The following is a 16,917-nucleotide window of genomic DNA, read 5'->3' on the forward strand; positions in this document are numbered from 1 at the left end:
GCTCTATACAGTTAAATAAGCAAGAGTTTTGGACAAGCATCCTATTAATTCACTTCCCCTAAAAGGGAAAAAAATAATTTTGAGCTTCATCCACTCCTAGGGGCTATGACATAGCTATTTTCTACATTCAATCTCAACAGTTCCATAAGGCAGAGATTATTATCCCCAAGTTATAGATGAGAAAATCAAGGCTCAATATGTTAAGGAATTTGCTTAAGACCCTACAGCTAATAAGCAGTGAAGCTGAACTCTCTCCTGTTCTCCACTATTCCACAGTGCCTTAGGAATAAAAAATTCAACAAATACATTTTTTTTGAGAGCCAAAGGACTTTATTACTCACAGTAAAAGCAGTAACCAGAGCATCATTCTTGCATTGGTTCTATATATCCCCTAAGTCCCCTGGGGCCAATGAAAGTAGACTTCTGTGGATGTCTACACCTGCAGGTGGTTGTGATACAGGAAGGGGGCCCTGAGCTTAGGAGATGCGCTGCTTTTATAGTGAGCAGAAACAATTCTGCTCTTGCAGGGGTTGGGGGGGGTGTTACCTCATTCTTCAATACTGCTCAATGCAAACACAACCCTGAGAAATCTCTCAACTAATACATTTTGAGTGCCTATTATATGAAAAACACCATACCAAACATGAGAAATATACATTGTATGGATTTTTCTCTTCTAGTACATGCAGGACCCAGCTACAGAATTTGAGGAACCCAATGCAAAATGAAAATACAGTCCCTTTGTTTAAAAATTAATAAAAATTTCAAGATGGTGACATTAGAGCATTCAACTGATCATTGAGCCTTTCTAAGCACCAGGCCCTGTCACAGGCTCATGAAGCTGGTCCTGAGCACAGCAGGGCAAACATGGACAAATCCAGCCCACTGCTTGTTTTTGTACAGCTATGGGCTAAGAATGGTTTTCACATTTTTAAATGAAAGAAGAGGAAGAAGAAAGAGGAGGAGAAGAAGAGGAGGAGGAGGAGGAAGAAGAAGAAAGGGAAGAAGAAGAGTAAGAAGGGAAGGAGGAGGAGATTTGTGACATGTGAAAATTATATGAAATTAAAATTTTAGTGTCCATGAATAAAGTTTTATTAGAATACAGTCACACTCATTCGTTATGTATCCTATGACTGGTTTTGCACAACAAAAGCAGAGTTGAGTAGCTACAACAAAGATCATCTGGCCCCCAAACCCTTATATATTTACCATCTGGCTCTTGACAGGAAAAGTTTGCAAACCCCTACTGTAGTAGGATAGTAGAATACCAGTGACCAAAGAAAGGAGCAATAGAGTGTTATGGGAATTCCAAAGAGAAGAGACCACATTCAGTTGAAAATATCAGACCATATTTGACTGGAAAGATGTTCTTTCTTAGAGAAAGTAAATGGACCTTGATTAGTGGACAAGAGTGGGAAGGAACACTTCAGGCAGAGGAAATCACCTATAGACACCAGAGCAGTAAAGCACTGTATTTGGGCAAGATGAAAAATCCACTCTGACTGTAAGGCAGTTTTAAGTGAGAAGGAGGAGTAAGATATTCTACAAGGATTTTAACTTTATTTTGGTAGGGCAACAGAGTAACTGAAGGCTCTTGGAGGAAGATAGTGACTTGCTCAGGATGCTTTAAGATAATTCATCTAGCTACAGAATGGAGAATAGATCACAGCAAGACCAGACAGAGGCTACAAGGCAAGGTAGGAAGGTGTGGCTAAAGTCCAGGAGTTGAGAGGTAGTGCCAATCTAAACAAGTGTGGTACTAGTAGAAATTAATTACTGGGACCCCTGGGTGTCTCAGTCATTAAGCGTCTGCCTTCTGCTCAGGTCATGATCCCAGAGTCCTGGGATGGAGCCCCATATCGGCTCCCTACTCAGCGGGAAGCCTGCTTCTCCCTCTCCCGCTCCCCCTGCTTTTAGACCCTCTCTCACGGTCTCTCTCTGTGTCAAATAAATAAATAAAATCTTTAAAAGAGAGAAAAAGAAATGAATTACTATCTAATAGATGTGCTAATTCACTGATTTGAGCAAAGGCAGAGAAAGGTTTGGAGACTGGCTAATTTAAAAGACGGTGATACAATTAACAATTAACAAATGAAAAGGTGGAGAAACTAGTCTGGTAACAAAGATGACCGTTCAGTCTGCAAACATGACCAGTTGAGGTTGCCAGTGGAATATCCTGGTGAAGATTTCAAGAAGACAGGAACCCAGGTTCCAAACCCAAAAATGAGTTTGGGGCCAAGACATGAAGATTCTGGCATTCTCTGTATAAAGATAATAGTTTAATACAAGAGTAATGATTTCGGGACACCAGGGAGGCTCAGTTGGCTAAGCTTCCACCTTCAACTCAGACCATCATCCCAGGGTCCTGGGATGGAGTTCCACTTTGGGCTTCCTGCTTACCGGGAGCCTGTATCTCCCTTTCTCTCTACCTCTGCCTTTCCCCCTGCTCGTGCTCACTCTCTCTCTTTCAATTAATAAATAAATGCTTTTTTAAAAAGTGTAATGATTTCTAGTCTTTAAGAAAAGTATTCTTAATTAAAATAAGTATTCCTTTAAACTCTAAATAATCCTAACTCCAACCTTCTAAAACTGACTTTGGGGGTGCCTGGGTGGCTCAGTTGTTAAGCATCTGCCTTCAGCTCAGGTCATGATCCCAGAGTCCTGGGATCAAGACCTGCATCCGGCTCCCTGCTCAGTGGGAAGCCTGCTTCTCCCTTTCCCACTTCCCCTGCTTCCCTTTCTCGATGTCTCTCTCGCTCTGTGCGATAAATAAATAAAATCTTTATTTAAAAAATAAATAAATGAAACTGACTTTGAAAAAAAAATCAATTGCCTAAAGGTCAAAGAGAGATGAAAGAAAGAAAAAGAGAAAAACACAGGTATACCCCAGTAACATCTGCTTCCATGAACTTAGAGAGTTTCAGGCTTTCAGACTTGATCAAAGTTCCATGCAATAACTGAAAAGTCAGTGAAGTCTCATTTATTTAAAATTCATTCATTTATAATAATTCCTACAGACTGGCGTGCCTGGGTGGCTCACTCAGTTAAGTGTCTGCCTTAGGCGCATGTCCTCATCCCATAGTCCTGGGATCCAGTCCCACCTGGGGCTTCCCTGCTGAAAGGGGAGTGTGCTTCTCCCTCTCCCTTTGCCCCTCTCCCTGCTGGTGCTCGCTCTCTCTCAAATTAAAAAAAAAAAAAATCTTTTTTTTTTTTTAAGATTTTATTTATTTATTTATTTGACACACAGAGATCACAAGTAGGCAGAGAGGCAGGCAGAGAGAGAGGGGGAAGCAGGCTCCCCGATGAGCAGAGAGCCCGATGTGGGGCTCGATCCCAGGACCCTGGGATCATGACCTGAGCCAAAGGCAGAGGCTTAACCCACTGAGCCACCCAGGCGCCCCCCAAAAATAAAATCTTAAAAAAAAAAAAAAACAATTCCTACAGACTGCTCTGAAATTTGCCTTTGAAATTTCCATTAAAAAGGGTTTTCTAACAAAACAGAAATTGCGGAAATACGTAACATTCAATTAACGTAAACTGCAAGATACCTAGAAAGCACTTACCTACAGAAAACTTAGGATAATTATAATTCATTCTTATCTATTCTTTAACTTGGTTAGTTTTCAATTACTAGTATTCTTTAAGGGAGGGAAATTAATCATACTTTTTTATTAATCTTCAAAGTTCACCAAAATGTATTTCAAGAATAAAGTTAAGCTGAACTAAGCAAAAGTTAGTTTTCGATTACTTCCCAACCCCAACTTTCCTCTGCATTTTGCTCTTTCTTGAATCTCTTCTTTCATCAAAACTTTGTTTCATAAAAGAGCTGATGTTCTGTACTAAGGGTAGATGTATTTCCGTCTTCTCTCTAATAATGTAAGTTCCTTCGTTAAGTTTCCACCGTTTTTGGAAGAAGGCATTTTTGGAACAGAAGGTATTTTCTGCAGCCCAGCAATTTCACCATAAACCTACCTACGAGTAACCCTTTAAAGTGCCCGACTCGTGGGGCGCCTGGGTGGCTCAGTGGGTTAAGCCGCTGCCTTCGGCTCAGGTCATGTTCTCAGGGTCCTGGGATCGAGCCCCGCGTCGGGCTCTCTGCTCAGCGGGGAGCCTGCTTCCTCCTCTCTCTCTGCCTGCCTCTCTGCCTACTTGTGATTTCTCTCTGTCAGATAAATAAATGAAATCTTTAAAAAAATAAATAAATAAAGTGCCCGACTCGTGTATTTAAATGTGCAATTTATTTTATTTCTACAAATAGTTGATTTAGGCAGAGTACCAAGTTGTTTGGGATCATCGATTTGTTAACTGAGTTTGGAACGGTAATTTAGAAAGAGTTCACCGAGGTTAAGACACCAGTGTATGAAATACTTGTCAGGAGAAAAACCCTTTCAAGAATGAAAAGGACCTTGCCCAATTTGGCCCCAACCCATATTACTCTCAGCTATAGAAGGTCCCTGGCCTGGTTTCCTTGGTGTGAGATCTAGGTGTGTGGAAACTGTACACTCTGTTACTTCCCCAGCCACTTTTCCCAGCACAAAGGAATACGCGAGCACCAACTGTTGGGCGTCGTTGGTGAGTGAATTATTAGTTTCATTAGAGGCACCTTTTAAGTTTCGGGGCTTTTAAACCATTCGCATCACTGTAACCCGCTGAGGTCAGGGAAGTCGACAGGCGCATCTGTCCCGAGCCTGGTGGCCCAGAGAAGCTGAGGGGGCACTAGACGTGGGAGAGAAACACCGCCCAGAACTACCCGCGAAAGTGGCCGCGTGTGTCCGGCCTGGGCTGCAGCGACGCGGAAGGGCCCGCCCCTCGACTCCCCTCGCTCCGCCCCGCGGCCCCGCCCCTTCCCCGGCCGCGCACCCGCGCGCCCCGCCCGCGGACGGAAGCGAGAGCGAGGCTGAACGCCTGACGTCAAGGCGACACCGCCAAACCTCGCCCAGAGTCAGGCGTGTAAACCAGCCGGAGCGGCGGCGGCGGCGACAGCGGCAGGACCGCCGTGGCGCCGGGAGCAGCGACCCGGAGGAAGCGCGGGGCGACGCGGGCGGCGGAGACCCGGTGACAGCGTGAGAGGTTGGCAGAGTGCGTGCGTGGCCGCTGAGGGGAGCGGCGACGGCGGCCGCGCGGGGCGGGGGCCGGGCGCCGGCTGAGGGGAGCGGGTGGGGTGCGGCGCGGGCCGGGCGGGGCGCGCGCGGCGGTCAGGGACCCTGGCGGCGGCGGCGGAGGCTTCACGGCGCGCGGCAGGTGGTGGAGGGCCCGGCGCCCGGCCGGCGAGCGTGCTGTCTCCGGGACCGGCGGGGACGAGCTGCGGCCGCCACCGCCGCCGCCGCGGGGAACAGCGCGCTTTGCGGAAGGGGTCAAATGTCTGAAATATGGCGGAGGAAGTGAGAGCCCGAGGACCCCCTCCCCACGCACACCCGCTCGCTCCCTCCTGCCCGCGGCCGCCGCAGCTTCTCTCGCTACCTTCCGTCCCCCTCTGGCTCCCCGGAGCACTCGTCCGCCGCCCCGGAGCCCCCTCGCTGGCCACCTCGGTGCCCTCCTGGGTGTGGGTGGAAGTTAGAACGGAAACCAGAAAGTTGTCCTTTGAGAAGACGCAGCTTCCCCCAGCCCCGAGCCAGGACGAGGAGCGTTCGGGGGAAACCACTCCCCGGCGCCCTGCAGGCTCCAGCCTGACAGGGAAAAAGTTTGCCTGAAACGGGACTGGTTTGCTCCATTTGTTGCGGGAAGTGGCAGGAGGAAGGCAGCGGAGGGAGCCCCACCTAGTCTGGCAGCAACCACCGCGTAGGGAAAAACTGTTAAAGGGGCCTTTCCCTTCGTCAGCAAGGGGAAATCTCTTTTCTTTTACAGAGGGAGACAAAATCCAGGAAGTTTGTCGTCTTCTCTTTTTCGCCATCTCGATGTGTCTAATCCTAAAACTGTCAGCACCATGAGTTTTATTTAAAACTACCCCAAATTAACCAGGCCATTTGGATTTTTCTTCTAAAAAGAACTGATGACTTTTGGAGAAAAGATCATCCTGGCGAGTTTAAGCACAAGATTTGCTTACCCTTCGCCCCCCCCCCCCATAAGTTTAGCAAAACATTTTTGCCCTGCAAAACGTTTGGAAGGAACGTACGCAGTTTTGTATTACATTAACGGGAAATTACATTTTTAACCCGGTAGAAAGTTGACACTAAATGAACATTGTGATTTTAATATTTTAAGATTAATTCAGTCTAACTGGATTTTCGTTTTGCTGGTAGCATCTAATATATATCGAGTGCTTACACAGTAAAGCTTCTAACTCGCAAATTTTTGACTCTTTTTTGTAATTACAATGCTGTTTAGACTTGCTCAACAAAACCTTATTTTAGCAAGAAGTAACTGTAAAAGAGGAGGACGTTCATTTAACTTCAAACTCCTAAAAGCTGACTTTTGAGTAGTATTTGAGTCATAATGGAGTCATGGGACTTTTTAAGGGCCGGAAGGGACTATTTAGGTCATCCAGTCCCACCCTCACATTTTATGGAGGAGGAAACTGAGGCCTAGAAAAGATAAGATTAGTTAGTGGCTTGCTGACTTTTTAGGACAGTATGTAATAGAGAACCAGGAGAAGGAAATAGAATATTTTTATAGTGAATTACATTTTTACAGGATAACGGTCATATACAAAATGTTAGTATCTTAGTCAAATAGTGTGGAAGAACCACATTCTCAGGTTTTAGGAGAGGAAATTGATACTCAAGGAGGTTAAATAACTTTAAGGACAGAGCCCTGAATAATGGTCTTATTTGAACCCTTCCTGCTTTTAAACTCTACATGACACAGTGTTTTCACTTGGATTTTCTTTTTTGGAATTATCAATAAATTGTGAGGTTGCCTTCTCTTGAGTAAGCCACAAAGTAAATCTTTAAAACGCCTGTAGCCCGTTTAGTTTTAATGTGCAGATAGCCGAATACAACTGAAGAACCCAATAATAAACTGGCTTAATTTGAATAAATGTGATAGAGGGCTTGAAAACAATTACTCTGTCTTTTGTGTTCTCCCCATAACACCCCCAGCTTCACTCCATGAAACGTTGTCTCTTTCTTTCTAGACACCTGTCACTTCCAACATTCTGTTACTGTTCTGTCATTATTATTCATTTGATTTTTGTTACCTAGTTCACTGAGTTGTAAAGTCCAAGGACAGGATGTCTTCCTTGAATGCCCCAAAGCACTGGCACGGTACATTGCACGTAGATAATACCAGTTTGTTAAATGTAAGCGCAATGAGGGTAGGGACCATTATATTCCCCATTGTATTCTTAGTTCCTAGAGTCTTATCTGTGCAGATAGCAAGTGTTTAGATTTAAGAATTAACTGTAGTGAACATATGAGAATATTATTTGAAGAGAACTTCGTCTTCCTTCAAAAAGAAACATCCACATTGGCTTGGAATCCTTTTAACTTTACAAATTGATTTTCATTTTATCCTCAAAACAATCCTTACTAGATTTCCAATATAGAATTCCAGTATTTTCTCTTAGCCATATAAAGGGAAAGTGAACCCCCATGGTAAAGAGTCATCACGTAAGGAGCATCTATTGAGATGTAATAAAAAAAATTACTCGTAAAACTTTGATCATGTACATAAATACCATATTAAGTGCATTTTCTAGTGTAATTCAAGACTAGTAGAAGGTCTTTCCAGAGGTCAGTAACACGGTAACTTACTATACATGTTGTTTTAAATATAAAGTCTAAGATTTGGATGAGAAATTGCTCACGTTCAATTTTGACTTTTGTAGTAGGTACTTGATGGATATTTGTTAAGGGGGTAAAATTAATCAGTGAAACTAGATCTCAATACAAAGAAAATTTGGCGATTTTACACAGGTGTTTATTTTTTTCCCAGATGTGTAATTTTAAATAAGCAATTTTATTATCGAATACCAAGATCTCACTGACAGGCACGCGTCATTTTCCTAGACTTATCAATAATGTGGTCCTGTGTGTGTATTGATAAAGAGGGTGGTTATTGATCTGTACTTTCTATATATGACTTACCAGGAATAGTTTAGTATTTATGAACTAAATAGTCAAAAGTGCTTGTTTGTTGTTGTTGTGGCAGTGATGTCATGTGTCTATAGAAAAACTTTGATAAGATTTTTTTTTTAAGATTTTATTTATTTATTTGACAGAAATCACAAGTAGGCAGAGAAGCAGGCAGAGAGATAGAGGAGGAAGCAGGCTCCCTGCTGAGCAGAGAGCCTGATGTGGGGCTCGATCCCAGGACTCCGGCATCATGACCTGAGCCGAAGGCAGAGGCTTTAACCCACTGAGCCACCCAGGCGCCCCAAAACTTTGATAAGATCTTAAAACTTTGTAAGACCACACAAGGTTGTGATTAAATAAATGTCTTGATTATTTTTCCCCTCTTGTCCTTTTTGAGGATTCCTTAGTCTTAGAGATTAGGGTGAAGTTTTTACTATTAGCCTTTTCAAGTTGAATTTCTTGTAGAAAAAGTTAAGAACAGACATTTTGGCTGATGCAATGATTCATTGTAACACTGGACAAATTTTTCAATAAACAGGAGTACTGTACTATGTGCTGAAACACTGTACCATGTGTAACGCTGTACCATATGCTGAGAGCCTAATATTTTTCAGTGTTCTTAGATATTTTGCAATAGTATCCAAAGGTACTAATTACCATTTGAGGACGGTTGTTAATTTATTAATTCTATGGAAATCTCATGAATACATTGGAAGCAGTAGCTACAAAGAATAGAATTAATTTATCCATTTGCAAGAAAGACTGGCTTGCTATATATATATATATATATATATATATATATATATATATTTATAATCTGTTGTACTTTGAGCCTAGTTGAACTCTGGATTCTAAAACCAATCCCTTTAGTCATAGAATTTCTATTTTATAAGAAGAAAGGTTATGAGGAACTTCTGTGCTGCCTTTAAAAAATTAAAACCAGTTTTTAAAATGTTGCACAAACAAAAAGAAATACCACTATTTCATTCCTCACACTGGTGTGTTTATTCCTAGTGTTAGTCAAATTAAGGGTATACAGCAACTGATTATTATTTCAGTAGCAATTTAGAAAGAATTTTTGCTCAGCATTAAGAGAGGATCAAGAATTTTTAAACTGTTTCCAAAGAGCCTTAAAACTTATAAAAGAAAAAAAATGAACATTTAGGGAAATGTACCCATGTTTTAAATAATATTTAAATTACTTATCAAAAGAAAAAATATCTGCAACATTAACTGAAGAATTTCCACCTGGTTTTTATTGTACAGAACAATATTCTGGAATATAACTATAATTAAATTTGATGGTATTTGAGGTACTTGAGTACTAGAAATATGTTCACTTTTAAATTAAGAACGCTAGTCTCTCTAACCATAGAGAATAATTCTCTAATGTTCTGATTTTGGAGTTTACATTGAGCTGGTTTCTAAAGCTTACCCTTGTAGTTATGCTATTTTATAATTTTATAGTTAAGCTGCTTTATATACTTCATATATTTTATGCATATAACTAATGAGACCATTTAAATTTAAACCAGATTCTGATCTCATGAGATAATTTGCTAGGTAATCTTTTCCAGTGGTGAGGAATTAAATACTTTTAACTGTTGTATAAGTAGACTCAATAAAGATTTTTTTTTAAAGATTTTATTTATTTATTTGAGAGAGAGGGTGAGAGAGGGAGCATGAGAGGAGGGAGCGTAAAAGGGAGAAGCAGATTCCCTGCTTAGCATGGAGGGTCCTGGGACTCCAGGATCATGACCTAATAAGCAGAAGGCAGTTGCTTAACCAACTGAGCCATCCAGGTGCCCCAGACTCAATAAAGATGTTAAGGGAAGAGAGCATTTATTTAAAGCAGTTATAATTTTGATTGCATTCAGTTATTGACTTCTTGGAATCATCACCTTCACTACAATATAGATGTTGCTAAATTTTTCAGTAGTTGTTTTGAAAGTTTATTTCAGTAAATATGTACTTTTAATAGATTTTTTTTCTTATATTCAAAACTTAGCATTTTATTAAGTAACTTTATTTTAAAAATATACAGTGAACTGGTTGTCCCAATAGTGGATTATCTCTACCTATTCCTTTCCTCGTGTGGAAAAGAAAAAAGATGAAAGAAAATCTGTTTTGTCCATTTAATAGCAATTTTTGGCAAAAGCTTCTGGAAAGGAAATGGAAAATGTTACATAAAATAAAATCCTAATTATCTGTGTCTTCTAAAATTTATATTTCTAAAGTTTATACATTGGAATATATTTTTCCAAGTCACTTTATTCTAAAAAAAAATTGGGAGACTTTCTGAGAGTTCTCAGGAAATGGGACTGAGTAGGTCAGTAAAATAAAAGCTATAAATATAAACTCTTTAATTAGTAGGTTTGGGGTGTCAAAGTAGTATGCATATTGCATCCAGCTGTTAAACGTTGTGTCTTAAGGTTATAGTGAAAACATTACTATTACTGCTTAATGATAGCAAAGTTATAGCTGCTAACTAAGATTGATAAGTTACGGTTACATTCCTTGAAAACAAAACTCAGGAATCCCTGGGTAATCTTGAATTCTGTACTGGACAGATAATAAAGAAGGATAGGGATGAAGCATGTAATATGTGTCTGTTTTCTTCTCCTGAAATTGTGCAACTTGAGATATTGCATTGCATTTGTATGGGTAAGACTGGCTGAGTTTTTAAGTGTATGTCTTTTGAATTTTCTTATTAAAATATTTCAAACACAGAAGAGTATAAAGAAAAAAATTAATATCACTTTTAATACCACCAGTACAGTGAATTTCTAGGCAAAATTCGTACCTCCTTTTTCTGAACCTTTCCTACCTCCTTGGTTCCTTAGTGGGAACAGTGGCATATACTTAAAGAATTGTTGGATTAAGTGGAGTATTATCCATAAATGATTATAAAAGAGATACTAATAAAGTATTAGTTTTTGTTCTATGAAACTTTTATTTCTCTCTAGCATCGCTTTTCCCAATTGAAGTTATTCATTAAGGCATGAATAAGGACTAAGAAAGAATAATTGTGACTGTGCTTAACAGATTGTCTGGTTCAGGGATTTTCAAAATTTACCCCAGGGAATCCTGGGGATTGCCTGAACATTTTCAGGAGTCTGCAAATACAAAACTATTTTTACAATAATACTGAGATGTTCTTTGCCCTTTTTCACAGCGTTGACATTTGTACCAATGGTACAAAAGCAGTGGTGAGTAAAACTTCCTGCACCTTAGAACAAATCAAGTCAGAACACCACACTGTATTCATAGTCATTGTATTCTTCACTGCCATGCCTTAAAAAACAACAAAAACTTTCACCTAAATGCACTTGATGAAGAAGTTTTAAAAAAAAAGTGTGGTTTTTTTTTATCAAATCTTGGCTCTTACACATAATATTTCAATATAATATGACAAAATGGAAAGTATGCTTGAAACACTATTTTGCTGCCGTATTGAGGGTGAAATGGTTGTCTATAGGAAAAGCATTTGTGTAATTATTGCAGTTGCAAGCTGAACCAGCCGCTTTCTTCATAAATACTTTTTTTCCTTGAAGGAATGACTGAAAAACTATTCAGTTATTCGGACCTGGGTATTAGGTTGACATTTTCTTGGAAATAAACAGAATGAGCCTGTTGCTTTAAGGAAAAGATCAACACTATTTATGGTCAGTGATAAAGTTCTAGTTTTCAAGTGAAAATTGGAATTTTGAAACATTTGTATCATCCACAGTGTTCTTGACTGCTCAATATTTAGAAAATTTTTCCGAAGATATTTGTGATGTTAATGAACATGGTTTTTTAAAAGTAATATATAATGCGTCAATATTTGAAGATCCACATAACTCTTTATACAAGTATTTTCCAAGTGTTCAGTGAATGCATGATGTTACAAAATCATGCATACATAAGAAATTCTTCCTAAGTTCTAGCTAGACCTATGGATTTTAATGTTAAAGCAGACCTCAAGTTTATTGGTAAGGTTTTCCTTTCCAATATATTGGAACCTGTTGTCAAGCTTTGGTATAGTATCAAAGGAGAATATCCACATTTATCTGAAAAGGCTACTAAAATATCCCCAGCTGTGTGTTTACAATTCACTTTTTTGTTTACTCATTTTTCCATGCTTTGCTCTCAATGTATAATGTCTTTGATTTATTTAGTTTATATTTTTGTTGGAGGGGAAGATAAGAATAGGAACCAGAGATAAACGTGAAACAGTATTTTCATGCACTTCATCTTGAAATCTCTTATTAATACATAATCATTTTAGGTTGACTTTTTTTTAAAGATGTGTTTATTTTAAAGAGAGGGTACGTGAGCATGAGTGGGAGGGGCAGTGGGAGGAGAGAGAATCACAAGCAGGTTCTCTGTGCTGAGCATGGAGCATGATTTCATGATCCCGAGGATCACAACCTGAGCCAAAACCAGGAGTGGGAGACCTAACCAACTGGACCACCCAGCACCTCCTAGATTGACTCTTTTAATAGTCTTCTCCTTGAGCATTCCATTAACCTTTTGAACTGTGTAATAAATTAGGTGATTGGTATTTTTTAAGCCTATTTCTTGGTTTTAATACTTGTACACCTGATATCTCATGCACATAGATTACTTGTGTGCCCAGATTTTGACATAACCTTAAAAAAGCTTTTAATAGTTGACTTTCGTAGGAGTTCAGGGTATTTAGTAGCTTTCCTGTAGTAAAAGCTATGGACTTTTTCCCATTTCAAGTTTAATAATGTCTCTCTGACCTGAGTATTTGCTGTGTTATCTACCTTTAGTAGATATTTTTTAAACAAATTATAATATCCTTACCTTTTGGGAGAAAACAGTTTCTTGTTCGTGCTTGTTTGAGAATAGTCGTAGCAATCCTTGTTAACAACTATTTTTATAAACCATTTGTCATAGCACAATTCCGAATTTTAAAGGATTTTTAGGCTAACCATTCAGTTCATCTAAAAAGTTTCAGAGTATGAGAGAAGATAGGTAAGTTGTAGATTATACTGTACTTAGTTTCTTGGAAATATAGTGCCATTTATTCCCCTAGAGGTAATAAAATGAGTGTGTTCTGTGAAGAAAGAGTAGTTGAATCTGAGTTCTGTTGGTTGTAAGGACAGCATTGACGGAAGAGGCAGAGTGGTTTAGAGGAGTAAGTGTAAAAATGCTAACTTTGGGGTAGCTCTGAGGAATAAGCATTATGGAATTCCTGCCTGCCTGAGCTAATCCCAGTGAGGGAGGGAACTTAATAGGAAGCTTGAGTTCTCTCTATATTAAACAATTACCTGGTCAGCTGTTCTATCTCTTCTGAATTAGGGAACATACTGAGGTCATATTTTATGTTCAGGACATTCAAATTAGTCCGAAGGTTGTCACTGGCTATTGCTTGTTCAGTTTTAGTTGCTAGCTGAAAAAATTGTATGTAATTTCCTCTGTTTTAGATTTTTTACATTTAGGCTTTTTTTTTCTTTCTTGCAAGAGTCCTGTCACCTTACTTCATCATCCTTCAACAAAGAGAAGACAGGATATGCAAGCTTTTAAGGACAGAAGAGCATTCATAACATTTTTTTTATTGTTTACATGAAAGTGATGATGGTAATAGGAAGTGGAGAGGTGGGAGGGCAGGAAGTAGAGCAGAAAAGAATAAGGATGATGATTAAGAGATTGTCTTTCTAATGAGCAAAGCTACTGTTAACTGCACTCACTTTAGAGTTCAGATTAACAGGAATGATACACACTTGGAAAAGCATTTGTGATACTCTAGTGATTGATAAATCTTGTCTACTGAGAAATGGTCTTGGGTAGAAGATAAATTGATACTATCTATAGTGAGATTATGGGGTTAAAGTAAAAGTTTCATCAGTAAACAGTGTAAATTGAGAGTATGTTTACTTTTACTCCCCAACAGACTCTTAATGATGCACTTTTCTCTGAACCTTCAGTGCTTAAATTGGACACTTATTTTTCTCCCAAGTTTTAGCTGATTACTTTGAGCATGAGTAATAAATCTGAGAACAAGTTAATGTCTCTGTCTCTCTCTCTTAGGATTTATCTTTACATAAGCCAGTTTGATTAAATGGCTGTTTAGGTCTTCTTGAGCTCTAAAATTCTGTGTTTCTGTGATACTACCCTTGTTTAAGCCAGTCATCTCTTGTTTAGACTCCTTCAAGACCTTCCTGACTTGTTTCCATTCTTGTCCTCCTCTACCTCAGTCTCCACCTAGATTTTAAAAATCATCTTCTAAAAATGTAAATCAGATCATATAATACCCTCTGGTCCAAGCTCCCCTCCCACCTACTCTAGTGGCTCAAAGTAGAAGCCAGATCCAGTTCTTGCTTACTTCACAACTTTATCTCCTCTCTCCATTGTTCACTAAGCTCTACCCATATTGGACTTCTTTCTGATCTTGACCCAAAGATGGCCCTTTACCATCTTTTTTTTTTTTTTTTTTTTTTTACTTATTTATTTGAGGGAGAGGGCGCACCAGCCAGGTTAGAGGCAGAGAGAGAAGCAGACTCAGAAAAGCTGAGCAGGGAGCCTGATGTGGGGCTGGTCCCTGAATCCTGGGATCATGACCTGAGCCTAAGACAGATGCTTAAGCGATTGAGCCACCCAGGTGCCCCCGCCCACCATCTTTTGAAGTTTGGTGTTTACAGCTGCTCTCTAGCATGATCTTTCCCTAGCTCTTTGCCATTCTGCTGAGTAGCACTAGATCTCGGCTCAGATGTACATTTATAGGGAGGTTTCTCCTGATCACCTATATAAAGGAGCATCCCCTTCATTATCTTCTTAGCTCTTATCATAATCTGTAATTACATTTACCCATTTATTCTCTCTTGCCCTCCAAACTATTTGTTTCAAGAGAGCAGGAATGCAGTGTCACTTCACCACCACAATCTCAAGTGGTTATCCCAATAACTGGCATATGGTGCCAAACGTTTTTTATTTTAATGAAAAGAATATATAAGGTGTTGAATGATTTCTTTATCACTTCCCATCATAGGCTACTAATTTTTTGAAGTGTTACATCTATTTCCAACTATAATTCCTCATTATTTAGGGCTTCTGTCCCTGGTGACTGCATGTTTTTGAGAGCTAATTGTTCTCAGTTACTGGATGTTGGGATTAACTTGAGTAATTATGCACAAAAGGTTTTTAGCAAAGGCATTAAAAGTTAATATGAAATTTAAATAGCAGTTCAAAATAATAATAATTGATACCCAAATGAGTGATATAGATGAATGCTTTTAGAGTCAAAGGAATAGCAAAAAGTCATAAGCTCTAGCAGTCAAAGAAGAAATTATAAATGAGGTGGGATGTGTACATGATATCAAGAGTATGTAAGTTTTAGACTAGCAGTGAATCAGGACGGGCAACAATACAGAAATTAGAATATGCAAAGTATGTTCAAAGGAGTGTTTTGCTATGGTAGATGTTTATGAAATGGATTATAGGTCCCCTTAAAATTCTTGGTCTCAGATCTTTGGAATTCAAAATTTTGTGGAAAGATTTGTTTTGAATTTTAGTAAGAATAATCAAATTAATATTTCTAAAGTGAAACATAAACAGTCACACTAAATGGGATGAATAAAAACTATAGCCTCATAATAGTGCTTAAGTGAAGTTTTTGCTGTATAAAAAAAATTACTGTGAGAAATGGATCTGAAATTGTTGGAAATGCTTTACTCTTTATTACTTTGTGTCTTTGGGGAGGACATCAGGGTCTGAAAATGTTACTTTGAAGCAATTAGCCTACAAACAGTCTCTGCCAAGGAATTCTTCTTGACACAGATTCAGGATGGAATGCACTGCTTAGGCTTGTGAATCTTTAAGGTTATGGGAAAACCAGCTAATTCCTAGGAGTCCCATTAAATGTTTGGAAATTGTATATTGGTGTATATTTGGGAAGTGTATATTGGTGCCTGGAACATAATAAATGGTTTTTTAAAATGTTTAATGATTGAGAGTTCATATTTTTAGCCACAATTTCTGAATAGATTTTTTAAGTCTTTTAAGATAATCATGCGATTTGTCTCCCAGTTCATAAGGGTTCTAAGAATTATATAATACATTTCATTGTTAAGTTTGAGTACAGTAGAAGATTGAAATAAGACTATTACAGGACTAACATAATCTCTAAAGATTCTTGATGGAATCATTCATTTTTGACATGGAAGGAAGGAAGTATCTGAAGATGCTTCTTTGAAACTCAGAATTGATTACAGAAAGTGCCTGCCCACTTTTTGTGGTTTCCCCATATGCTCTCCTTATTCCAACAACCTAATTAACACCCAGACTTTGGTTCTCATTGCTTTTATCCATTCATTTGGTACATACTAATTTCCAGGAATGCAAACATGTATATACTATTTTTTGGATACTGACCTCTATTTTATAGAATTGTCAAGAAAGGCAAGTTCTGAAGTGACTTAAAAAAAAATGCTTACTGACCTACTAATTTTGCAAGTTAAGTGGAGTAATGTATCAGAGAGCCAAATAGAAGCATTATTTAGGGCTTCAAAGTGTGGCATGCATTTTATTTTTCTGAATGGCCTTTATTTTATTCGATCAGTGTCTTTGAAGAAACTGAACATGGTAAAGTGTAAAAGAAAGAACTTAGTCAAAAATAACTTCGTAAGGCAGTTAGTTGTATAAGCCAGTGTTAGCACTAAGTAGCTAGCCTAAACTGCTGCTTAGCTTGAGATACTAAAATTACCAGAGAAAATTATGGGAACTACCTCTGCTTCCACTGCTTTTTTGTTAGTTGGTTAATTTTTCTCCTCTGAACTTTTGGCAGGTTTACTAGGGAATTTTCCATTAGGAATGTCCTGTCCTTGAAATTTCGTTTAGATTGTAATTTAGTCATGCAAATTATGAACCCACAATCTAAATCATGGCTTTCTTAGTATGG

At 38.8% G+C, this 16,917-nt stretch overlaps 2 protein-coding genes across 4 annotated transcripts in view; both read left to right on the top strand.

Moving 5' to 3' along the window:
- The first annotated feature begins 4,936 nt into the window (after nucleotides 1-4,936).
- RAP1B (RAP1B, member of RAS oncogene family) overlaps nucleotides 4,937-16,917 on the top strand; it is a 43,956-nt gene continuing 31,975 nt past the window's right edge. For 2 of the 3 annotated variants that reach the window (XM_047742787.1, XM_047742786.1), the window contains exon 1: nucleotides 4,937-5,070. The gene's annotated coding sequence lies outside the window, so the exon portion shown is untranslated. Of the gene's footprint in view, nucleotides 5,080-16,917 lie in introns of all 3 variants that reach the window. The other variant, XM_047742788.1, reaches the window with a different exon arrangement.
- The window catches only part of MDM2 (MDM2 proto-oncogene), a 198,706-nt gene continuing 186,745 nt past the window's right edge, over nucleotides 4,957-16,917 (top strand). The window contains exon 1 of the mRNA XM_047742776.1: nucleotides 4,957-5,070. The gene's annotated coding sequence lies outside the window, so the exon portion shown is untranslated. The remainder of the gene's footprint in view (nucleotides 5,071-16,917) is intronic.

The sequence above is a fragment of the Lutra lutra genome, chromosome 8 (assembly GCF_902655055.1).
Source record: "Lutra lutra chromosome 8, mLutLut1.2, whole genome shotgun sequence".
NCBI lineage: Eukaryota > Metazoa > Chordata > Mammalia > Carnivora > Mustelidae > Lutra > Lutra lutra.